This window comes from Corvus hawaiiensis, chromosome Z (assembly GCF_020740725.1).
Source record: "Corvus hawaiiensis isolate bCorHaw1 chromosome Z, bCorHaw1.pri.cur, whole genome shotgun sequence".
Lineage (NCBI taxonomy): Eukaryota > Metazoa > Chordata > Aves > Passeriformes > Corvidae > Corvus > Corvus hawaiiensis.
The window spans coordinates 14,604,272-14,629,877 of NC_063255.1; the positions used below are offsets into that span (position 1 = coordinate 14,604,272).

Below are 25,606 nucleotides of genomic sequence, written 5' to 3' on the forward strand. Positions count from 1 at the left end.
TGGAATAATGCCTAGGAGGAAAGATGACAAGAAGCATTTTATCCATTGAGAGAAGAGGGGAATGGAAGAAAACCCACAAGGATAGGCCAGTTGCTGGTTTTGGCTGGCAGATGGGAGAAAAATTAATAAAGGCTGCTTGGACCTTAAATAGGGCTGACTCAATCTGGGCTTTCAGGGCAAGGCTGCTGAGTGAGAGCTTTTTGCACCAGAAGGTGTCTGTGATCCTGTGGTGTCTGGTACCCAGGCTGGTGATGATACTGAGCTTCGGTCTGCTCCTTCATTCAACCCAAATTCTGCAGACAGGACTAAGTTCAGACTGGGCAAGTAGTAGTTCTCTTACCTGTTAGCAAGGGGATAAGATGAAAGGGGTGACCATGTGTCCTGGCAATGGAAGTGGGTGAGGCACTGGGTTTTTACCTGCTTTGGGCCTTGAGCATCTGAGGTTGTGGCCCCAAACCTAGGCTGTGGCAACCATCTCTAGGAATCCGCATGCAAAATAGTTACATCTTAATCTATTTTAATATTAGGGATGTAAACTGAGGAAAATAAGTGATGTCTTCTAAGTGTTTAAAGATCTACTCTGACAGCTGCTAAGTACAAGCAGTGCATTTAACGTGGCATGGCTTCCGTCTCTTGCCAGCCTGTGCTGCTCTGTATGCATGGATATGTACCTGCTTTGGAAATGCAGTCACTGGTTTGTGTGCAAAGATCAGACCCATGTGCATGCCAGGTGTGCACTTGACAGGGATCGCTTGCCTTACTGGGACCTCTGGACAGTATTACTGGCTGTATTATAAAGACCATTGCAGTCTATGTTGTTCTGTTTAATATATCGTTTAAATAGCAAGGATTCCACATGATAGATTCTTTTTTCTGTGTGCACTGAAAGCATTTTAAAAACCGTTTAAATATAATCCATATTAATTTGGCTATATGGATGCCTTTTCAAAAAGCACTGAGAAGAGAGAGAGGAGGCTTTGGGAGCATGCCATTTGCTGCCTCCCATCAGATGCCAAAATTTGTTAGCAGATGAGGCTTTTGGATATTTTCTTGGCGGTCAGGGGGTTCAGAGCTGTTTCAGTGCAGGATGTGATATTCCTCTGGGTGCTGTAAATCCTTTATATTTACAGTGGGATGGATTGCTCTAACTGGAAGAGATGAGCAGTAACACAGGCATGCCTCCCCCTTACCGCTTTCTCCTCTGGGCATTGGAAGACCTGCATGCTATGGGTGACTTGCAGGGATGGCCAATATTTGGTGCGTGTGAGCTCGGTGACCATGACAGGAGGTTGGGGAGAGCATGGTGGGTGATGGCCAGAAGAAAATTTTTAGAGACTGTAATAGTGAAGATGCTGGGCCACTTAGCAAATACACATGTGAAAGGGTTTGAAAAATGTGTGTGTGTAGGCAGGCAGGGTTTAGCTGAATAGCTCTTGAGGTGGGACTCCGAGATCTGCTTAACAGTTGAGGTGAGTCATTGGGATCAAAAAGCATTCAATCTGTGCTGTGACAATTTGGCTGCTCCTGTCCTCTCTTGCTGCAGCATTTCTGAAGGGCAGTGGGGCTGGTGTAGGCTCTGGAGCACAGATCTAATAAGAAGTGGCTGAGGGAGCTGGGGGTGTTTAACCTGGAGAAGAGGAGGGTCAGGGGGGAACCTGATCCTTCTCTGCAGCTGCCTGAGAAGAGCGTGTAGCCAGGTGGGGAGTTGGTCTCTTATCTCAAGGAAGAAGTGACAGGAAAAGAGGAAACAGCTTCAAGTTGTTCCAGAGGAGGTTTAGATTGGATATTAGAAGTAAAAGCTGTTCACTAAAAGAGTTGTCAAGCACAGGCTGCCCAGGGCAGTGGTGGAGTCTCCATCCTGGAGGTGTTTGAAAGAATGTAGATGTGGTGGTCATGGGTATGGTTGAGTGGTGGGCTTGGCAGCCCTGTGTTAATGGTTGGACTCAGAGAACTTTTTCAACCTAATTGATTCCCTGATTCTTTATTGGCCCCATGAGAGGAGCCCTGTTCATGTAGCATTTATTTGGTTCTTGGTCTATAGCAAAATTGATTGAAATTGAAGCATTATTGATGATAAGTACTGCATTATTTTTCTGGATCTTTTTCTCATCCATGCAGAGAAACGAAACACTGCATTATTAATTTTTTCCCTGCGTTACGTGGTTGTCTAGTATCTGCTGATCTTTTGAAGTCCTGCACTCTGAAGACCTCACAGCTGAAGTGCTCCTGGCCTTAATTCAAAATTTTGAATCAAAATCCCATTACGTTGCTTCTGTGTTCAAGGGATGGAATCTGTATTTCTGTGGGACCTGGGCTGGGCACACAGTGTGGATGCTGCTGCCAGTGAGAGCGGGGGTGGTCTCCTTTTCGCCCAGCTGCCAGCTGCTTGGCAGAAGAAGCAGAAGTCAAGGAGGAAGCTAAAGTGGAGCCTAAAATGTCCGCAAAGCACTGGAGAGGGCTTTTGGCCTGGTTATGGCTCCTTCGCTCAAAGGAGAGTGTCTTTTTTTGGCAAGGCAAAAGTCTCATGAAACAGGTCAGATCAATCCATCTGCTTTTTTGCTAGAAAAGCAAAATTCAAATGAGACTCGTTATCTGCACAGTTTATATATTTAGGAGTTGCGTTAATTATCCTCATTAGCTTAGTTTCTTGAGAGAAATGCTCTTGATCTTACCCCTTGTGCCAGAAATACAATCTGGAACGAGTCTGTGAAAATAAATAACACATTGATATGGTTCATGCAATGACTTCTGAGTACCCTGCTTGGGCAGCATCTGTCATTGTGATCAATCCTGTCTCACCTTGTTGGGACCCTTCAGATTATCTTTCTTGGACTTCAGCTGGTAGGAGCTGCCATCTAGCAAGTCAGTCCATGTGGTTAAGAGGTACTGCTCTCTGATAATACTCAGTGCAGCTTACACTTGTCAGACACTGGAATCTATTTACTGAATTCTTTTCAGACAAGTCGGTTTTGGCACTTTGCAAAGTTTCCTTCCATGTGTCCTCACTGGCTGAATGCTAATTTATTCAGAAAGGCTCAGCTCCAAATGCACGAGACAGTATTTTCAGTGTTTCCTACTGTCTGGACAGCATTGCATTTGGAGAATTCATGCCTCCTCTCTCCTTTGTGTCCTTAATTTCCTTTGCGAAATGTGTGATGATGTGACACAGACACTTTATATACTTACATTAAATGGCATTGTATTGTAATGAGAAAATGGATCTCCACTCATAGCCTCTCCATTGGGAAACACCCGATAAGCTCATTGTATCTGTACAATAAATTCACTCAAAGTGCCTTTGACAAATGACATCTCTGAATTTTCTAGTCTTTAGTGATTCCTCTAGCCTGGAGGATACAGTGAATTAGCTGATCTAAGCTGAATTGTCCTAAATATCCTGATTATTTCTACTGTCTGAACCAGTAGTGGAAACAGAGGAAAACTGTAAGGAGAAAGGGATAGAAATTATAGGGTATGCAGGAAGAGAGATTGTCAGGTCTGAAGGGCACTTGTTTCCATTTAGTCTGACCTTGTGTATAAAAAGTAGCAGTAGACCTTCTTGAGTGATGTTTGCAACATATAATCACTTAGTCCAGGCTTTGGGATGAGATTTTGCTCTCAGTTCCAATTCCATAAGCAGCTCAGATATCCATCTGCGTGGCTCTCAGCATCACAGCACCCGATTATTCATGGTGGATTAATGAGATGCAGAAATTAAACCAAGGAAGTGCTTTTGATCTCCTTTACAATCTAGGAAATAAGGCACAGTGTCCCCTGCTCCCCTTCCCCTGGGAACTACTTAGTTTGAGCGAGAGTCATTTAAAAACGTGTGTAAGCACCAAGAAGGGCTTGCGTGCTCTGCCAGCACAGAGCTCTGTCCTGCCCTGGCACCGGGCATGCTCCACATTGTGACTAACCCACATGGCCTGGATTCAGGCTCTGTTTTCCAGGGCACCTCAGCTGCTTTGCAGCAGCACGTGCTCGATGCCACTGCCCTCGTGGCTGGGTCAGGAAGCTTAGTGCTGTTCTCATGCCTGGACATTCAGCAGTGACTTGTGAACTGCATGTTCTTAGACCTAATTCCCCGCCGGTCTCATCAGTGAGGTGACCTCTGGGTGTGCTGGCCAGTCATGCATGTATGCACAGCAGGCACAGTGTGCAGGTGAGTTCTTGTGGCCACTCTTTAATTATAAAAAATAATTAAAAGGTGGTTAGAGGAGGTCATGCCTAGTTTAGTTGGGCTTGGGGCTCTGGGATTAGGGCACTTGCTCATGGACAATTGCATGGAAGGACCTTGTTAAAGCCTTAATCCAAATGTTTTCTGTTTCATGGTGTGGATTTTGCTTTTTTGTTGGTCTTGTTGTTTTGTTGTTTTTTTTTTTTAATGAGAGGAAAGCTAGATGCATCCTGTTAATTAGCTGTGGATGTTTCATTGCATCTGATCTGACTCATGCTTCCTCAGCCCACATTTGAGACCTTTGGTAAAGACAAGATCTTATTTCTTGGGAATCGGGTCATTGGGATCAGTTAGGGAAGGAAGCAAAACAAAGATTTTGGATTTAAGGAACTCCTCCAGAGGTGCCTTGTTTTTCACTGGGCAATGTTTTAGCAAGGTAAGGTGTTACTAAATCTGTCTCTTGGGTTTGGAAATCTTTGTGAGATGCTACTAGTCAACCAGGTTTGAGTTTGAAGAAAAACAGGCAATTAAGTGGGGAGGCATCTGTTTCACCTGCCTACCACGAAGAGCCGGCTGATGTCCCAGTAAATTACAGCTTTCAGGAGGCTGTGATTCATCTCTGCAAGCGGCACAACAAGTGGGAGAGCAGTAGTTTGGCAAAAGTAATGTTCAGGCCTCTTAGCACACTTAGTATTTTCCTGTAGAAACTTGGGGACAGATTAGCACATGGTGTTCTTGCTGGAGCCTCTGGAGAACCCTTTCAGAGGGAAACAGGAATAGCATGTTTTTCTTCCCTTGGTTGTGGCAATGCTTTCTCACCCTGTCCTTGTGCTGATGCCAGTGTTAGCATGGGTGGATGGTCAAATAGGTCAAAGGACCAGTGCTGTTGAAAACAAACCCTTTGTGCTACACTCCCAGGTTGGTTTTTCATACAATATCCCAGTCTGGAAGTGAACTTTAGATATCATCTGGTCCAACATTTCATGGGAATAGGAGCCTGGATGAGTTTATCTAGCACCTTGCATGGTGACACCATGAAAAAACCTCCAGCAATATGGACTCTCCCACGTGCCTGAGGAGGCTTCTGTTTTTAATTGCATCATATCTCTGGTTTGCTGATGGAGCAGCTGGCCAATGTGCCCTGGCCATGGCACATGGATGGCAGTGCAAAAGCAGACAGGCACAGCATCATGGTGGCATTGATTCCGCTTGTCCTAATCTTGCTTCTGCTCTCAGCTCTGCCATGGATTTGCTGAGTAGCCTCAGGCAGTCACTGTAATCCCATCACAGGTTTCTCCATGACAGGGCTAATGCCTAGTGACCTGTGTGGAGCAGTGGGGTGCATCCAGCTTTAGGTAATCCAGTTTAGCATGTGGACTAATAAGGGCTGAGAGCTGAGCCCAGTTTGTTGGTGAAATACTTGTTTGTTTCTTATCTCGTCATGGCTCTGGGGCCATGGGGGAGCCCACATCTGAGTGGGATGTACATTTACATAGCATCCCAGTGTGGGGACTGATGAAACCTGAAACAGCCTGGACTATCAGTTATGATCCTGTAGGGGACCCACGGCATGGGATTGTTTGAATGGTGTGCAGTGATGAGAAGGACATCATGGAAACCCTACCTGATTGTGAAAGTAAGTGTGGCTGCTGTGAAAATAGACACAACTAATTGGATTACATTTAAGAGGAATGTGGTCTTATTCACTGCTGAGTGATGAGCAGAGTGACTTTTGGGCTGTGAATATCATGATGTGATTTATTAGTAATCACTTCCATAGTGGTTTTCATCTGTAGATCTAAAGTTGCAATTGGTATGAAGGTACAAAAGTATTGTTCTGACTTTATTGAGGCACAAAACCCTCTCAAACGACCTGCTGCAGGGCATTTCATGAGTCAGTGGGGTTGGGCATAATGTCTGCTTTGAGGAGGATAGTTTTCCTGTGATTGGTTTGTGTCGGCTGATGCCAGGTCTGTATGTGATTTGATTAATAATTGTGAATGTGACTTGAAATTTTACGGAGTTATTTGCTGATGGTGGGTTGGAGCATTGCCAGCACTTGCTGACAGTAGAGGCTAATTCATGCTAATCTGTAGTCTTCATATGGTTTAATCCAGTTCATCTCAAGTAACGTGTTTCTCCTTTTAAATTCTAGTGCTCCTTTCTATTGCTTCAGTTGACAAATAGATACCTGCGTGTTTTAATGGGAAATAGGAAAAACTCTGCAAGCCTTGAGAGCTCTGTAGGTGTCCTAGCTGCTCTTAGTCTGCTGCTTTCTTGAAGCTGGAGCTGGTTTTCCTCCTTCTCCAATTAAGCCAGATAATTAAATCTCCTTTTTTTAAGTCATAGCCAGCATTTTTAATCCTGTAACTCAGCCTGCCAGAGGAAGTCCTCTACATTTCTCAATGCAGCAGATCCCTAGTAAACATGGCATTAACTCCAATCCCATGCTGCTTCTCTCTGTTCATCTGTCTTTTCTTGACCTGGTGCTTTTATGCTTTGTGTTTCCTGTGCTAATGGTTATTTTATTTAAATGCCAGATGCACTGTGATTATACTTTTAGCTCGAAGTATAGGGAGGGTTTTTTAAGTGTTAGATTTAGCCACATGTACTTGATATTTAGAGTACAAGCACAAAGATGTTTTGACTAAAGCTGCCTAGACCCAATTTGACAATCAAATAAAAAGCTGGAGGTTTCAGCAACATGTCTTCAGCAATACTAATTGCTTCCTCACTTCTGTATTCATTGCATGTCCTTTGTTTGATGGTGAAAGCTTTTAAATCAGCCATCGCATCTTACCTGAAGGGTGCTTTGCAGTTGCTAAGTGTAGGTGTAGGGTATGATGATGAGACAAGGAGCTGAGTTGAAGAACTTGAAGTCTTGTGGGGCTTTATATACAGTGATGCTTTATGACTTTGATGTACCAAACAAAATTTGAAGCACTACAAATAATGTTTCACTTCATGGATAAAGAAATACAGACATCTCTTCCTGTTTGGATGTTGTCCTTCAGGACTTCTGAATTGTTTCTTTCTCCGTACCCAAAGCATCTCCTTGTGGAAGCTGCTTTCAGAACTACATTCTGATAGTTGTTGACTAGTTTCATTTTCAATTAAATTTGAATTTGCTGTGTGAAAGACATGAAGATATATGCAAGAGGCTACTTAAACGGGGATGTGCAAAAAAGCCCTATGCAATATTTGGATTGCTTTATGACACTTTGTCATGGGTTAGCAAGCATAGTCCCGGAAGTGATGTTCTTGCAAAGGGGTGCTTAGCTTCCCCCATGACCTGATAGAACCTATCAGCTGGCCAGTTTGAATATGGACAGTTCTTTAAGCCACTTAAAGTTGTGACCGCCTCTGTGATCCACACTTAAGAATAGACAAACTCCCCCCACAGCTCTCTCTCGTTTCCAGTGCTGGGACAGGTGGCTGTGGGCCCTGTGTGGGGGCCAGCGGGCCCGGCCAGGCCCTGCTTGGGCCAGGCCAGCCTGGGCCGCGGCCATCCTGGAGCCGATGGGCCCTGTTCCACCCACGGAACCCTCCCCCCCCCTCCAGCCCTGCTGTGGGCAGACGGGCTACTCCCCTTCTCCAGTGCAGCCAAGATTCAGCTGAAGCTGCACCGCTGTCCGGCAGAGATCATGTGACCAACAGCGATAAGCGAAATTCCAGCTGCAAGGCTGAGGTGAGATTAACCCTTTTAGTGCTGTGAAGAGCTGAAAACCTGAGGGAGAAGAAAGAGGAGATGCTTAAAGCTGAAATTCTGTTGTAAAGCTACGATAGATCAGAGTACCCGTTGTAATTTCATGAAGGCATGGGGGGTGGAGCGTTCAACTTGTACTTGAGAGCAAAAGCACCTGCGCTGAGATAGGCAGATGCTGACGCAGCTATAATTTCATGAGAAGTTTGAACAGGGAGAGATGGAAACGATGAGGAGTTTTGCTCCAAATGGAAAAGGAGAAAACCTCAGTTCTTAGAGATGCTCCCAGAGATAGTCCTAAAGATGAAGATGAGGAGGACCCTTTGCTCCCAGGGAAGGAGAAGGGCCTCTGTTCTTAGCAATGAAATGCTCCCAGAGATGGATGAAGAGAACTTTTGTTTCTGAATGGCTCAACCTTAAAATTGTACCCCAGTAATTTCAAGAGTGGACCCTCGAAAGCAGTTGTGGGAAAAGCTGCAAGTCGTGGGAAGGGACTCACATGCGAGCAGAGAACCAAGCCGGGCGGCTGGCTGATTGTGATAATCTTTTCACAGCATGGATAAGAGAGACTCCTCTTCCTAAATTGACTGAACAAGGTTATTATGGAAGTGATAAACAGACTGAACATCTCAAGGGCTGTCTTTATACATTGTCACTGGGAGAAGGGAGAAAGGTGGGGGGAGGAGAAGAGTTCTGAAGGTGTGGTATGATTTTTTTTTTTTCTTCTTTTAGGTCTGTTAATAAACTTCTTTATATTCTTTCAAGTTTGGTGCCTGCTTTGCATTTCTCCTAATTCTTATCTCACAGAAGGTAAACAGTAATGAGTATTTTGGACCAAACCACTACACACTTGAAAATGAAGACTTGGGTTCTGTAGCTGCAGTAACCTGGCCCTTTGCATAGCGTGATTGGCATAATTTTGTGCTTATTTTATGGAACTCAGGACTAGACTTTCTTTCTTGCTAAGCTGTGACCTGAGGGAGCAGAGTAAGTGATGCTGTGGGCAAGTCCATACACTTGTGGTTGGAGCGTACAAAGCCAGCTTGGACACTTCAGCGTGCATACCACAAGTGCATCCAAGGTCTCTGTATCATCATGTTCCCAGCTCCCATTTGTGTCATCGGGGTGCCTTTTTGCCACAGCAGTTTGACAAAAGGCTGTGATGTACAGTGTTTGTGTATGTTTATATTATGTCTCATTGATTACTGTCTGTTCCAAAGACAGATTAATAATTAGCAAAACAAATTGCTGAAGAGGGGGTGTGTGTAGGGAGTGGTGCTGGTGATGTAGGTTGTGATGTCTGGAAGAGATCCAACAAGGCATGCAGCTGTCTGCTGTATAGTTAGGATGAGGTCGGGTCGACGGTGCAGAGTGAGACTTCTTGTCTAGGAAAGAAAAAAAGTAAGAGTTTAGAACAAGGAGAGAAGTAAAGATAAGAAAGCAAAAAAATCCCCCTTTTTTTGGGATGTTGTTCCAAATGGGCAGTACCGTGAAAGGAAGAGTTGGCTTCTGGGTTATATATATTGGGAGAGAGCTTTCAAACAACTGCCTCAGTATCTCATGCTGTTCCTTTCCAGAATTCTACTTTTTTTTTTTCAAAGGAATGTTTTCTTTTCCCTCTTTGCTTATAACTGGTTTCTGTGAGGAAAAACCTCAGTGTGAATCAGTAGCTCAAAAAAAAAAAAAAAAAAAATCTTTCACAAACTATAATTTTAAGGGTTTGGGTGCTGGGGATTACTTTTTGCTTCCCACCTAAAGTGATTTCAAGGCTTTTGCAGGCTGGGTGTACAGCTGGGGACCATGGCCCTCCAGTGAGGGGAAGCTCTGATGCCTCATTATTCAAGGATGCAGGGAAGAACACACCTGGGAGAGCCTTGTCTGTGTATGTGCCACTGCAGTTGTGCAGCACAACTGTGCCAGGTGCTTCTAGAAATGACACTGCACTGATGGGGGATTATTTGGGCTACAGAAGTGAAAATTTCTGGGGCTGGAATGCACCGTGAAGGAGGGAGTAGACAGGGAACTCCACAGGGGCTTTTTATCTACTCTGTATTTTCTGCAAGAGAAAAGCAGACCTGAAGCATAGCTGCGACTAATGGGATCCTGAGCTGAACTTTGCAGCTTTCCCCTGTGATCGCAGCAGACTGACCGAAGCTCTGCTCTTGGAACTGGCTGATTTCAGGGTGTGTCATTGATTTGTTCTGGGTGGTGGCAATTCCTCTGACTTAACTGCAGTTTTTTAAAAAGGAGGGGTTGTGTTTTTCATCCATTGCAAAATTGTATTGACTGCATTGTCCCTGAAATATAAATAATAGGTGCCCCTGATTTTTGGAGAGGAGAAAACCAATCCAGGTTTAGTTCAGGCACTGCTAACTTGCTATCTTTTTATTCCTCACAAAAAATCCTTCAGTTCTGATTTCACAGAATTGGAAGTAAAATTTAGTTCTAATTTTAGAGCTAAAATTCTACCATTTTAGTTATACAGGCACTGTTCATATCATGCTACAAAGAAAACGCAGAAACTTGAGTGTGCCTCTGTAGTTACTAAACATTTGCTGTTGTAGATAAAATTGGAGGGAGGAGGAAAAGCCAGGCTGAGCCAGAGGGTAATCAAAAGTCCAAAAGGTCTCAGAAGCCAGTGTGCCTGGGAGAGTTTAAAAATGGGACACTGATGCCAAAGCCATTTTGGTGCTTTCAGATGTGCCATCCTCGGAGTTCAAGGACCCTGGAGCCAAAATGAATGGCGTGGGTTGGGAGTAGTTTATAACTTCAAGTTGTCACTTTATTTTCTTGTTGTTATTGTCATACAGTTAAAGTCATGGCCATTGAGATAAAAGATGAGGGGTTTTGATTGGATTTTTGGGTCTCTAATTGCTGCTGTGATGTGGCTGCCTGAAGGCAAGGACTTGCTAACTGATCTTTCCAATAGGAGGATTATAGCTGAGGAGGGAGTGCTGAGTTTAAAGAAAGAAAAGTTTAAAGCTGTCATATAGTGGATTCCACTCAGATGAAAAAGCAGAGGATTATAAAGCTTTTGTAAAGAAAAAAAAAAAAAAAGAAAAAATAGTATTGTTAAGGACTGACAATGGAAAAATTGCTCTTAGGGAAAAAAACCTCTTGGGACTTGCATTTTGAAAGGATGATTCCCCAAAAGTAGAGGGTGAAGTGAGCTCCCAAAAGGCATAATAGGCAGCTCTTGGGGCTGTGCATCTCTGAAATTCTGCTCTGGAGAGAAGTTTTCTCAGCTAAACTTGTGGCTGAGTTGTGGTTGTACAGGGCTTTCAGCAACGTAGCCCCTCTAATCTGAGTCTGGGGCTGGGGACTTCATATACTTTGTAGGTTATTTTTTCTGTCATTATGTTTTGGACCCTCACATTTCGTGTAAAACTTGTGGCTGGGGTGGAAAAGCGAGAAAATGAGATGGAGAATATGGAAACACAGAGGCATTTGAAGAATGAGGGGAAATAACTTCCTTCTTTCCATATTGTCTTGATGCTGCCTTAAGCCATTGGGGCAGGAAAGGATTCAAGCGTTCATTTCAGACCCTTGATGTGCTGTCAAATTAGCCCAAGTAGACAGGGCACTCAGGTACCTGAGATGTGGAAACCCAGATTTGTTCCCATGCTCTTTTTGTGTGATTTACCCAGGATTATTTGTATTATTTTCCCGATTTTCTAAAGATCAGTGGTATTGCAGTGTCTGAAGATTTTTCACTGTTGTGTGCCATTGGGTCTCTGAGTAGCCTGTGGTTGTCTTGGATCAAAACATGGAGCAGTGTCACAGGCTTCAATACTCCCTGGTAAGGGCCAATGTATTTAGTCACGGTAAGTGTAAAAGATCTCCATTTGCGATTAAATTTGATTTCTGTACATGGTAGTACTTTAAAATACCACCTTCATGATAACAACTTCTTTCTGGGTCATGTCTGCATCAACTGGAAGGGTGATGGCTGTAATATTAATTGCTACAGAAAGAAATATTTTTTTCACTTATTAGGAGAAATCAGTTAAATGTGAAAAAGCTGGGTCACACGACTGCACAGCACACACGAGGCCAGGCTATAATCCTTGGCTAAAAAACATACACACATCCACGTTAGGTTTTAAGATGCAAAACTAGAAGTTGAATGCCTTGCTAATTTCCCCCCAATGCTAATTGAATTACTGGGGCGTTGTGAAAACCTGTGGAAAGACTGTGTGGAAAGAAAGCAGCTTGGCTGGAGGACCTAAGCTGACTGGCATCGCTGGGGGCTGGTATTTCTGGAGAGGCTGGAGTTGCCAAAAGCTTGCAGACACTGTGCTGAGCATGGCCAAGTGACCAGGTTAGCATGGGAGTCCTGCCTTGCTGACAGCCACAGGGACATGCAGGATGCACTTTGAGCTAATGTGGGCCAGGTAATGGAGCAGGCTGCTAAAATCCTTGAGGCTACAGAACAGTCAGGTTGATACCTGCCTTCCTAATGCTGGCAAGGAAGCGGAAACACTGACTGAAGCAAACCAAATCCTGCAGTTTACTTCAGAGCAGGGATTGCTGCTGTGCAGCTGGCTGTGGTTCTCTCTCTTTATATTTGTCTTTTAAAATTCAAATGGCTTTGGCCAGAAATGTTATAGCACAAGTCTGTGTCTCGAAGGACATTAGTCTGTTGAGACACTTGGCAGGACCACAGAATATCTGAATGTGGAGTAACTTGCTTTTTCATTTTGTAAACCCTTATGTAAACTCATTGTTTGGATCACTGGGAGTTGATTGTTTAACTTTTCTCTCTGCAGTTTGAAAAGCAACAACAACAACAAAAAGCCCAAAAGGAGAAAGAAACAAAACACTACTTATTTTCCTGGTGTGCCCATGTAACACTTTTCAAATGTAAAAGCCTCTTAGGATATGGAAAAGCAGCAATACTATTTATACTGCCTTTATGAAAAGACTGATCAAAGGAGCACAACTGTGCTTGGCTTTATTTAGCGTGGATGACTGCATTAAGGTCAGGGTGCTTATTATTTTATTGAATTCAAAAGTTGTGGGCTCTGCAAAGCACAAAGCCGGATGAGGCTCTGGTGTGTGCTCGATTTATATCGTATTATGTGCCGTACTGTCACAACATGTTTTGTGCTCTGATGGCTGCATTTCTCTGTCAGTCATTTGGAAAGTCTACTTTGTGTTTGGGGCTTGTCTGTCTCACTTTCTCTCTTTTTTAGATTTTTTTTTTTCCTTTAAACCTTGCTGAAGGGTGTTGAGAATTAGGAAGGTTTGACCTTGCTGGGAATGCATGAGTTTTCCTCCATGGGAGAGAGCTAATCCCAGCTGTGTTCAGCTGAGCAGCCAGTACTCTCAGTGCACAGGTGCAGAGGGGTTAAAAGACATTCATGTGCCCTGACTCATCCTGGCCAGCTGCTGTGGTCAAGCAGCTTTCTTGGCCACTAGCAAGGCTGTGAAGAGATCTGTGGAGTAAAAACAGGCACGCAGAAAAGCCCAAGGACTTGAGATGAGGGCAGTTTCTGCTGATTTCCCATACAGACATGGTACCTTGTACCAAAATGTTCTGGTGTTCTCTAAGGATATGGGACAGAGTGTGGGGTCAGTGCCCTTCTTCCTGGGGCTGGGGAAGAGTGCTCACATGGACAATTAAAAGGGTTAATATTAAAATGGTGGTGTGCCAACTGACTGCACAGCTGATTAAAGCTTTAAGGAGTGGATCATATCAGATCCCAGACCAGAAATCTCACTAAAAAGCTTTGCATGGCTTTTTATGGGAGCTATTGTCTCTTTTTCTGCATACAGAGTAGTGACACAGCTTTTTTTCTGTCCTGTGGACAGTGGCTGTGGCTTGTGAGCGGGAAGCACGGTCCAGCTCTGAATATTGCTGGCGTGGGACAGCAGCCTTTTGGCATGGCATAGTTCAGCATTTTATTGTTGAGATCTCTCCTTTTGTAACTGCTGGTCATGTTGGTGGTGAAAGCAGTGCAGCTTTTAATGCAGACAAAAGGAATTCTTATGTGTTAGGCAAGTTTGAAATAGTTGGGTTTTCCCACGTTCTCTGGACTTCAGAGGTTGGCTGTGATTCCTGGTCCCCCACTCCTCCTCCAGTGGTCCCATTTTTCACTTTATGGATCAGGTACTGTTTTTATTACCTTCATTTACTTCCTAGGGAGGGTCTCTCTCTTTTTTTTCCTTTCCTTTAACTGCCTTTTCCCTACTTGTAATTTGACCTTACCACCTGCTTGGCAGTAAAGATGATGTGTGACCCTGAAAAATGAAAGGTGATTGATTCTTTCCTAGTCTGCTCTTGTACAGGCAGGTTTAGGCAGCAGTGGCCATGGTGGGTGTCCTGCCTGCAGCCTTGTTGGCTGCCTGGCAGAGCTCTCCTCCTGTTGGATTTGGTGAGGGCAGAGCCCAGCTGATCCACAGCCTACCTACATTAGCCCTGGTCAGATGAGCTGGAGGTGCTTAAGAGCTTCTCATTTTCCAAACACTGAAAACTTTGGTCTGACTAAAACTGGCAGCTACTCCAGTAACAACACTTCCTGTAGCATGTGGGATCTGTGTGTTTTCCCCTTGATCACTTGGAAGGAGAGCTGGTAGTCAGGACCCTGGCAGAACTGAGATGTCCCTGTGTTTTTTCAGTCACATCTTTGCATCTGTTCATCTCAGCATGTCTTTGAGACCAGAGCTGTTCACAGGGCTGTACTCACACCTTGCCTGCCCTCCTGTGAGAAGATTAAAGGTCAGCCCTGGGAGCTGTGGGTCTGCTCCTGGTGCTCCTCAGATGGTCTCAAAGACAAAAGATGGAGCTGAGTTTCAGGGATGCAGGTTGTGTGTGGTCCTGGCTGCTGCAGAGTGGAGCACATCCAAAAGCTGGGCTTGCCCTCCATGTCAGTAGCTGTGAAGCAAGTGCCTGTAGAGCTCTGGTCTTGCAGCTGTATCCTTGCACAGCTTTGGTGTAAGAGATTAATGCACTGTTGATGCTGTGAGGTTGTGATTTGATTTAATTTATTTCACATTGAACTCATTAACTGCTCTCTGTCATGCATATTTTTGACCAGCAGTGAGAAAACTGTGATATGGGTGCCAAGGATGTGTTAGCTGACTGTGTAAAAGGGTACAGATGGGATGGGTGGGGAGACACTTGCCAGCTCCTGACTTCCACTCAGTTTCCACTGCAGGCTTCACTGCTCATTTGGGGATGAAATGCAGGGTCTGGCACTTGAGTCTGCAGGGGTGCTTGACCCATCTTAGCGATGTCATTAATGATATAAAGCAAGTGTTCAACTGCAGTCATAATTTCCTTAGGGTAAGGACCTCCATTTTGAATTCTTTGTGACAGGATCAGTAAAGGTACAAAAGAAATTAATAAACTGAGCAAATCAGTAAGTCAGTAAATCTAATAGGGATTTAAGGTCTGCCCTCCCTTCATTGAGCTTGAGTAATGATGATTATATATGAGTTTATACTGCCAAGTTTGGACTTGTATCCAGACTGCTACTTCAAGCCTCATGTCCTGGCTTTTAGCTTCTGGTCCAGATCCAATACATTACGATTAATATATGTATATTGGCAAGTGTAAATAGACCTTAAAATATGGTAGATATTTGTGAGATATTGGTGTGCTCTGTTCACAGCTCTGTTTCATATATATGCATCACGGTCTTGATTTTTAAAATTGAATAAACTGGAGGAGGTGACAAGCTTTTATGTGCAGCAAATGGCTTTTGTGACCCATTTTGGAGAGAGCTGGAAGTATTCTGGAGGCTGCTGGGCAATACTGGCTTCCTATCCAAAGAGCTGACTTAGGAAGGTACAGAAGGAAGGTAAGTAGAATGTATTAAGTAAGTTGAAAAATGAAAGTGAAATGGCACAAAATACATAAATAAATTTGGTGTGATAGCTCTTTTCTTTTTAGGAGTTCAACTGTTAGGTAAGTTAGATGACTGTTGCTTTGCTGAAGGCAAGTCTGTCCAGGTGGTAAATTGTCCTCAGTCCCTCCAAGGTTTAGATCTTTTTTTGATTTCTCAGATGGTGAAAGCAATCCGTCTTGCAAACTGAGTTTTGCCTGTGGCAACTCCTCTAAGGCATCAACTTCAAGCATGGTCCAAAGCTAATTAAATCAAAGAGTATTGATGAAATAGTTGGCCTCATGCTTTGGCTTTGCGTTCTCCTTGCTTGAACAAGGAGCTGCCTTGAAACCCTGACATCCGCTGATGTATGTAGAACTAGGGAGGGAAAGAACTTGTGCCTCTGTTTCTTTGCAAAACAAAAGTGAAAATGCTGGGGGGATTGAGGAGAAAAATATTCGGAGAGGAGGGCTAACGCCTAAACTGGGAGGTAGGCTAGGATTTTCAAGGGCCAGGGGCATGTGGAGAGCTGACAGCACCTTCCTCTGCTGTTACCCAGCATGTTTCCATAGGGTCTTTGCCAAAAACTTCCCCAAAGTGAGGGACTTTAGTCACAGCCACTACAAGAAGGGCTTTGTGAGTACAGTCCTGCCCCTTGTCCCCTCTTGCTTTCTTGTGTCACAGGCAGCTTAGGCCAGCTCTGGTTTTGGGAATATGTGGCATCTTACATGAAAAATGCAGTAACAGCTGTAGCACGGCAATTCTGCTTGGTCAAATGAAACTCAGATTTGCAAACCGCATGATGAGAAGGCAGAGCCAGTGCTGGCTCAGTGCTTTCAAGGTAGTAAAGGGCTTTCTGTTTACCTCCATGGAGTATGCATGTTTTATATATGTCCAAGAAAAGTGCAAAATCCAGTAGAAAACATCTGATTTAATCAAACTTTTGGAGTTTGATAACCATTTTGATAACTATAATGGTTTGGATAACCATTTTGTTTGATTTTTAAATATCTTGTAACTTTTATTAACATCTACATCACTGTCCTGCATTTAATGCCAAGCTTTACATCCTGTAGCATTTTAGATTTAACATGTATTTTGTTAATCATCCAGACCCCAGACTTTGACCTGGCACTTGAACTCAGTTGCCCAGCACACTGCAGAATTTTTGTACGTGTATGTGTTTCTATATTTGATCAGTGTGAGAGCAAATATCCCAGACAAAGAAAAATTGTTCATGGGAGAGCAACTGCCACAATATTTCAGAGAAAAGGCTGTAGCAGTCTAATTTTAAGATTTTTGCATATAACAGATGAAGCTGTTAGTAGCGCCTTGGCATCAAGATAGCACCAAAGAAAAAGGAGATAATCAACAGGTGCCCATCCTTTGGTTTTGGTATTTTCCTGTTTTTAATACCTCATTCCTAATGCATAATGGGGGTGGTGCTGTCATTGTCATGGAAACGGGGCACGATGGCGATTAAAATAGTTGTGGGTCTTTTGTTTCTGGGGTGCGTGTGGTCACTGAAGTGTCTCTTCTTGTGCTCAGTCACAATTTGCTGAGATATCTGATGTGTGTGACTTCCACGAGCACAGCCAACAGAGACCATGTGTTTTGGTGCTTCTCATCTGAGTAAACACCAACAAATGGGACCCACAAATCAACTTATTCATTGAACACAAGTGCCTTGGGGAAGTGGTGGTGGTGTTGGATATTTCTGTCTTCAAAGAAGCTGGTATTATGCTAAACTGCTTTAATTTTGGCTGGTAGGGAGCGGGTGGACCCAAAACCTCCTTGCTGCAGAAGGTTCGTATTAAGTGAGAAGAAAGTGGAAGCTGGAAGTCCCTGGGGCAGTTATTGCTGTGCTGGGTGTTGTGGCTGAGGGCTCCTGTCCTGGCTGGCAGGAAGGAGAGTCTTGTGCCTCCTGGTGAACAGGGATGTGTCTCTAAAAAAAGACACTGTGCTCTTCTTGGCACAGCTTTTTGAAGGGCTGTGAAGAAGCAGCTGTGGCTCTGAGCCATCACTGTGCTCTGGGAAGGAAATCCTGGTCTTGCAGGGCAGGCGGCAAAATGCTCATTGACTTTTGGGGAGGGTGAGGATTTGTCAGGGTTTTACTGCTAGAGGTGGGTGTGGATGAGGACAGAGGACAGACTAGGGCTGTTGTAGGGTTGCATTGGCCAGGGAGGATTGAAAATAGCATTGTGTGAAAGTGCCCATGGCAGAGTTGCTTGGCATACACATGTACAGCCTCAGCTTTGCATGTGGGCTGTCTTAATGCCCTTCTGTGTTGCTAAAGGAGCAGAAATGTCCTGCCACAAGGATGTGATCCAGCCCCCTGCTTGTCCAACAAAAAAATTCTTGTTGCTAAACAAAAGGCTTTCTTAAGAAATATATAGATGCCCAGAGTTTGAATTTATGCTTTTCCCTGTGGGATGAGTCATTGCACTGGTTTTTAATAGAGCCTCTCTGGATTTATGTGGCTGCTGCTCAGATTAAACTCTGATCCGGTGTGTGAAATAAGATTCAGTAGTTGTCGTGCTCTACTGCTGTCCTGACACTTGCAGAGAATTGCTGGTTAAAGTCTGCTTCTGGCTTTTTCTGTGAAGATAGCAGTTACGAAATACATTATGGAGCATCCTCCTTTCAGGTTACACTGGATGTCTACATGTGTTGCTACTTGATTTTTTTTTTAGGCAAACATTGCATACCTGCTGGCTTGTTGGTTGTATTTCATTTAATTGAATTCAGTCTTATGTGAGAACATGCTGACAAGTCCAATCAATACAGTCAGTGAAAGTGTAGGAAGAGGAGGGGAAGGAAATCAGCTATATGACATGTTATAAACTAATAACAAAGTTGTTGTGATGATTTGTAATGGTAATTTCTAGTTCCCCCCCCTTCCCCTGTCAGAACTTGCCTTTTTTTCTCCTCCCTTTAGTTGCTGCCAGGTTCTGCCCTGAAATTCAGAGTTATGATTTGTCACACCTTTGGAGCAAGAGGTGTCAATTCCCTTGGGGAGGGAAGTGAGCTGGAAGAGCTGGTGGAAGAGCTGGGTGCTTTGGGTGGGGCAGGGAGCGGAGGAGGAGCAGGAGAGGAAGGGGGATTGGGGCTGTAGGGAGTGCCGGTGCTGCTGAGCCCTCGGATCATCCCTGCTGGTCTCTGCTGTAAGTAAACCTGCATGTAAAGCAGATAAATGGAAGTCAGAAGGGGAAAGGAAATTTCTTTTCCTATGATGCTGTTGCCTTTGACTTTCCTTACTTTTTTGATTTTTTTTTTTTTTTTTTTTAAGAAGCAAAGGCTTATCTGCCAAGTAAACCTGCTCTTTAAGAAGCAGGGATGGCAGGAACTCTTGGAATTAAAATTTGTGAGCCTTGCAGTCTGCTTCTCTGCCCTTTGCATGTCTTGTGGGGGTTCATAAACTTTGTTTTGCTTGATAGCCTATCTGCATCTATGAGGGAGGGTTTGCCTCTGGCTAGTGTGCCCTTTGCATTAAATTAAGCAATCCGCACTTCTCTGTCCTGTAAAAGTGGAACTGGAACAGCTGTACTGCCCATCTGTAGTACAGCAACTATTTTTTCTACCCGCTTTACTTTTTTTACTGGAGCTTTTGTTTTTGTTTTCAGCATCTTCTCTTGTGTGTCTGTCTTCCATCCCCTCACGCTATCTGTCACTGTTGAATATTCAAACTCTTGATCTGCACATGGGCTAAAAATCATTATTGCTTTGAACTTACAAATGAATTAAGTGAATTCCCACATCCACCGCAGGAAAGGAAAATATTCAGTTTGAAATATAATTTGGAGCCTATAGGAAAATGCATCTGATGAAGTTTGTGCTAATTCTATAGCTTCAGTACCAAAGCACCAGCTCTGTTATCATCAAGAGTATTGAGTGTAAGCTCTGTGTTTTCATAGTAACTCAGTATGGCTAATTAGTTTGAAGGCTTTTTGAAGAAGCCAATGTATTGACTAAATAAGCTCTTGTTTTTCAAAGCAACTAAAGGCATTCTTAATTTACAGAGCAGATAGTTGTAAAACTGCCTTTGGTTTGCATACTAGGAGCCAGTGTGAAGCCTGAGTGTGCTTGGAGTCAAGTTTACTCCTGCAGACGTCTGCCAGGGTTGGTGTCAGTGTGCTCGAGGGAGGTTTCTGGGTCTTTGGCACAGCAGCACGGCATAAATGTGTGCCACTGGGCTGGATGTGTCCAGGAGGAGGATGTCATGTAATGACTGCCTCTGCATCATTGAAATCAGGGGCAGTATTACCAGTCTGTTCTCTGTTTGCAGGCAGGTTGGATCCGATAATGAAGAGCAGCTTTGAGTTTCTAACCAGATGACATGGCTAATCCTAAGGCATGTATAAAGCGGCCATAGTTATTAGGAGATTTGTGGCTTTGAAAGTTCGGATTCCCTTAGTGCAGTTTGTTAATGGCAAGGATTTGCGGTAAGTGAATAATAGATGAAAGTCATCAAAAGGCTTACAGGGGATTTCTTGTGACGTGGTGCTGGTCTGTCTCATGCCAGAGCTGCAGATTTCTGGGTGGATCATAAAATCTAAAAAAAAGGAAAAAAATAAAAAGAAAAAAAAAAGGGCAGTCATTCCTGTTTTGTGCCACTTTGAATGGTGAAGTTGATGCTGTGATGCATTGGGAAGTACAGCCTCAGTGCAGACTGATAGATGCTTAATTCCCTTGACTCTGGCTTGTGCCAGCAATGCCCCAACAGCAAAACAGACCCTTCCTAGCCCCGGGGTCTGGCAGCTGGAGGGGAAGGGATGCCCCTGGCCATCTTACCTTCTGCAATGTGCAGGGTGAGCAGGGCTGGTGCTGCACCTCCTCACCATCTGGCACAGCTCTTCGCTGGGCTCCCAGGGGTGTAATGCCTTTGGTACCACAGCACCAAGCATTTCCAGGAGCTGCTGGGCAGCAACCCCAATGGGCTCTGTAGCTCTGGGTGATGCCTCTTCTATGGGACTGTCCCCCACTGCCTAGGCCGGAGGCTGTCCCAGTGCTTGTGCCAGGGACTCCTCTCAGCTGGGGTGGAGTGCAGTGATGCCTGGCCTTACCTGCTTCTGTGGTCATAGATTTGGTCCTGACTGGTCACTGGGCTGGTGCACCTGCAGTCACCTTTTGGATCAGTCCCTGCTCACAGAGGCCAGGTCAGGGCTGCAGGCAGCCTCTCCTGAGTCCACGAGGAGCACAAATCAGTGAACAACCCTCCCTGTTGTCATGGTTTGATGGAAGTGTGAAGCGGAAAAAAGTTGGGCAGAAAAGTTGTGGGGTGGTATCCTGACAAGAGACGAAGCATGAGAGCTTGCTATATCCAATTGTTTTAATTAAAAAAAAAAAAAAAAGTATTTAACTCTGTCTACATAACGCTGTCATGTTCCAAGTTGAATTGCACCTGTGTTATATTTGGCAGCATCTAATGAAGCTACAACTTGAGGCAAATCCTGATGAGTTTTGGCTGTAGAAGCAGCAGGGGAAGATTGATTTGGTGCTGGGAAAAGCCAGTTATGTGAAGAAGACAGAATCCCATCTACCCTCCTGACTGTTGAAATAATCTCCACTTTCAGGGGTGCTAGTGGGGACTGTCCCAAGGCAATTTCTGTGATTTTAGTCCCCATTGTGGCCTACCAGAGGGCCTGCATGTGTGTTTTGTAGTTGGAGAGTGGTTACAACAGCCTGCAAAATCTGTATTAAATCCAGAAACTACACTGTGTGCAAAGCATTTGTTGGGAAGTTGACGTCATCTGCAAGCTCTAATCCATGGGCCCTCCGAGGAGGGCATGTCTGTCTTGTTTGTGTTGCAAAACCAAGTGAAAGTTAGGAAATGTTTATGGCTACTGCCATGTGTGTTCCTTAATTCTTCTCCCTTTTGGCTGCCTTCAAACTCATTGTGGTAAAAACAGAAAGTAAGAATGTAATTAGAAGCTGGTTTATGTGAGGATCCAAGAGGCAAACTCCCTACAGGCAGATAAGCACATGTATATCTGGCATAGTCCAATTCCTGCCTTTGCAGGCTGTTTTGTTGCAGAGACCTGCTGTAATTCCTAAATACGCTTGAGCATTAGATCTTGGGGAAGTGCAGTGTCAGTGGAGGTGTCATCCTGGGGACAGTTGTCACCTGAGGGGGCGTGACACCTGGATCAGTGACAGCCTCAGCAAGTTGGTAAATGCTGCTCTTCTGCTGCTGATCTGCTTCTGCCTGGGAATCCTGAGCATCCGTCGGTGAAGTGCCTGAATTCAAAGCAGTGCACTTGCCTGGGCAGAGGTAACCTCAGCCCTGTAAGCGGGCAGCTCATTGGGAAATGTTTGTTCTCACAGGGAATTGTAAAACTGAATGAGTATCAGCACGGTTTGCTTGTTTCAGAGAGGGCGAGTCCTTTATTCTGGCCAAACGGCAGGAATATCAAAGATGTGTTTAGGCAGTGGGAGACAGAAGGGGTTTGGTGTGACTGACGGAAGCTGTTGAGCGAGAGATGGTGCTTTGTGCAGGGTTATTATGGTTGGAAACCTGTCGCAGCACGCAGGAGAAGCATGGTTCAGCAAGCCCATAGTCAGAGCCGAAAGCAGTTCATCCCCAGGATTTACTGTGTGCACAGCCAGTCCCCACCGCGGAGAGCAAAACAGTGATGTTAAATAGCTAAATAAACCTCCTGTCCCCGCGGGCGATGGCCCTCAAAAGGCAAAATTATCCTTTGTGAGAGTGGGTGCAAGTGAAAGGAGACGCTGATGGCCTGGCAGGGAGGGCTGAGTCAGGGCAGCCTGTGAGCACCGTGGTGTTTGTTGGGTGACGGCATTGCCCGAGCGTGTTGAGAATCTCACCACCTGTGGAAGATTCACTCCTTTTCCCCTCTTCTTTGGGCCTAGCCGTCCTGATGTCACAAAAAGTAATGTATGTGGGGGTACATTTTTATGAGTTCAGGCTCCTTCCCACCTGTTAAGGTTTCTTGCAGTGTTGTCAGATCATACTTTCCAGCTTCTCCCCTGCTCCGATGGAGGGTTCAGTTTTCTATTTTGCTGTTAGTGGAGAGCTGATTTTCTCATCTCAAATACATGTTTCTGGCTTTGTGAGCTTTGTGGTCAAATTTCAAGATCTGGGGATGCTGAATAACAGACATTGCTCCCCTCAGAAGGAAGGAAACAGTTGATATAAGTAGCTACCATTTTCAGTATTAGGAAGAATCCTGGAAAATGCTCAAAGCCGAGCGGTCTTCTGAAGGCCAGTAGCACTTGCTGCTAGAATTGGCCCCCTCAAATAAATCTCAGAGCTGTGAATTTGTTCCTTCCCTATCTGCCCCCCAGCCGTTGCAGGGTTATTTGCAGCCTGGCCTCTCTCTTAATAGGGCTCCTCTCAGGAGCTCAAGTGAGCCTGCAGTAGCTTTGGAAATAAGTCTCTTCTAACCTAGCATACTGCTTCCTGCTGTAAAATAGACTTGATTAAATTTTCTGGCTCTCATTTTCATCGCTCGCAGACATCCAAACCTTCACTTCTCAGTGGAAAGAGGCACATTGGGAATTACAACTAATGCTGAAACCTAAATAATGTGATTTGCCAAAACAATGTTGCAGAGATTGTTATTTTATTTTTTTTATTTCTCCCCCCATTTAAAATAACATTGTAAAACTTTGCTGCTGGAATGAAAGCTATTTCAGTGAGATATGTTTGTTCTTTTACCTTTTTGGCATTTGTGATAATTTCTGCATGGGGGAAATATAGGCAGTTTTATCCCAAAAGGATGATCTCACCTCCCAGAAGCACTTCCCTATGCTCCTGTAGCAGTGCTGGCTGGGGGCAGATTCAGACCCCCATGGTCTTGCAGCCCTCCCACCAGTCAGCTTGGCATCAGGGGGTTGTCATAGTCACAAATGGAAATTTTTGTGGCATCCTCCCTGGCAGCTGTGTCTGTGCAAAAATCCTAGATTATGGTAAAGAATATAGTCCGTGCTGAACTTCTCATTCAATTTTGGATACAAACCGTTTCTCTCAGGTTAAATCTATTCCTGGCTGTCGCTGCTTCCTGGTGTGATTTGAAACTGGGGGCAGAATTAGATAAAAGATTTGCAGGGAGGAAGAGGGAAGGATGTGAGCTGGATGCTTAGAAAGAGGTTGTTTTAGAGGGGTGATCCTAAAATAGCGTGGAGGATAGCAGGAAGCCCTGGAAATAGGGTGGTGAGGTGTAAACACAGTGACAAAATTTGAAAATGCAGGGTGAAGTGGCAGCCGCATCACATGCATACTTTGTATGTGGGTCACACGTGGATGGCTTTTGACCCTCTTCCCTCTTCCTTCGTGTGAGGCATGCATGCCTTCCAGTTGGGTGGTTTATTTTGGACAGTGCTCTCAGGCACATGGTGTAATTCTTGGGGCTGTCCTGTGGAGGACCAGGAGTTGTACTCGAGGATCCTTCTGGGTCCTTCCCAACTCAGAAAGTTGGAAACTTCCAGCTCAGAGTGTTCTGTGGTTCTGCTCCATGTTTTGCAAATGTGAACTTGTTTGGGCATTCCAGTATGGAGTGAGTCTTAAACCTTGGTAGGAACAATATGTCATCCAGGAAAGAGCACATCCACCTCTGGGCTTCCAGAGGAAGGGAAACAGATGCCTTCTTTGGTAAAAGCATAGAAGAGGTGTAAAACTCAACCTGTCTCTTAAGTGCTCAGTGAAACATCAGTTGCACAGAGGGCCATTGGGAACTGGGAGCAGTTGCATAGGACAACATTTGGAGCTTCCAGGAGCATGTATTCTGGAGGAGGTCATCGTGGTGGGAGAGACTGTGTCTGAACAGCAGTAACACAGCATGGGTCATGGGGTAACTGCAGGTGATAATGCCCATGTGAAACTTGGTATCATTTTGTCCTGTTACAGCCAAGATTTTTGTAATTTTTAAACTGATAACTAGCCACTTTAAATTGTTTAGTATATTTGTATTATATGTTTAGTAACTGGAAATTGTATCTGTGAACTTGGCTGTGTATCCAGCTAAACGGCTGTTTGCAGCAGAGCTATGAACTAACAAATTGGAGCCAGGATGGTTGTACACTCTGCCACTAACCAAGGAACAAAGAGAATTTGGCTCCTTAATAGCCGTTAGTCTGTCTCTAGGACCCAAATCCAAGAAGCACCATGTATTTCTGTCTACTCTGACTTGTAAATGCAGATGTGGGAGTTGCAGTAAGATCAGCACCTCTGTAAAGCTTGAGTCCAAAATCTCTGCAATCTGAGTGCACCATCACTGCTCTGCCCTGCTAGCACAGCCATACATCAGCAAATCCCAAAGGATTTTGTGGTGCCTGCAGTTGCAAAATCTGCTAGGTTCAGGATGTCCGTCAGAGCTCTGGGGGTTCCTCAGGTGTGGAGAAGCTATGCAGCTCCTCAAGTCATCCTGTTCAGATGTTTGTTCTGGGAGGGGAGAGGGATTGGTGTAGCCGTTCACGTCCTTTGTCCATGTGCAGTGTATTTGGAGGTTCCTTCTCTGCTTGTTGCTCTCCCAAAGCCCTAGATATGCTTCTGAAGCATCTCAACAACATGCAGGGCAGAAGTGTGTGTGTTTTGTGCTGTGCCAGCATAATTGAAACGATCCAGCCTGTCTTCTCTCCACACCTGTGATGGGGATGTGATTCAGCTGGGCTTCCTTGTCTGTGGCGAGGGTGGCTATCCTTTGGGTTTTAGAAATGGGAGGTGGGAATGCCATGCAGCCAAGGCCAGACACTGCTCCTGTCTGTATGTTGTGTGCAACTCCCTTGCCCTAGGCAGTGTCCACATGTGTCTCTCAGCTCTGCACAGGTGGGGGCTGTTGGTGGGAGCAGAAGTGTGGTCCCCTGCCACTGCCAGCCTTCTCCTGTCCCTGCCTCTGCGCTCCTGGGACCAGATGAGGGTGTTGGGCTGTGTTTTAAAAG

General features: G+C 44.7%; 1 protein-coding gene across 6 annotated transcripts in view; it reads left to right on the forward strand.

The window, feature by feature from the left end:
- Positions 1–25,606, forward strand: part of PDZD2 (PDZ domain containing 2) — a 140,030-nt gene that overhangs the window by 38,384 nt on the left and 76,040 nt on the right. The window contains exon 1 of one of the 6 annotated variants that reach the window (XM_048290808.1): positions 5,791–5,813. The exons of 4 other annotated variants lie outside the window; for them this stretch is intronic. The gene's annotated coding sequence lies outside the window, so the exon portion shown is untranslated. Of the gene's footprint in view, positions 1–5,790; positions 5,814–15,662; positions 15,686–25,606 lie in introns of those variants that run through there. One more of the 6 variants, XM_048290810.1, reaches the window with a different exon arrangement.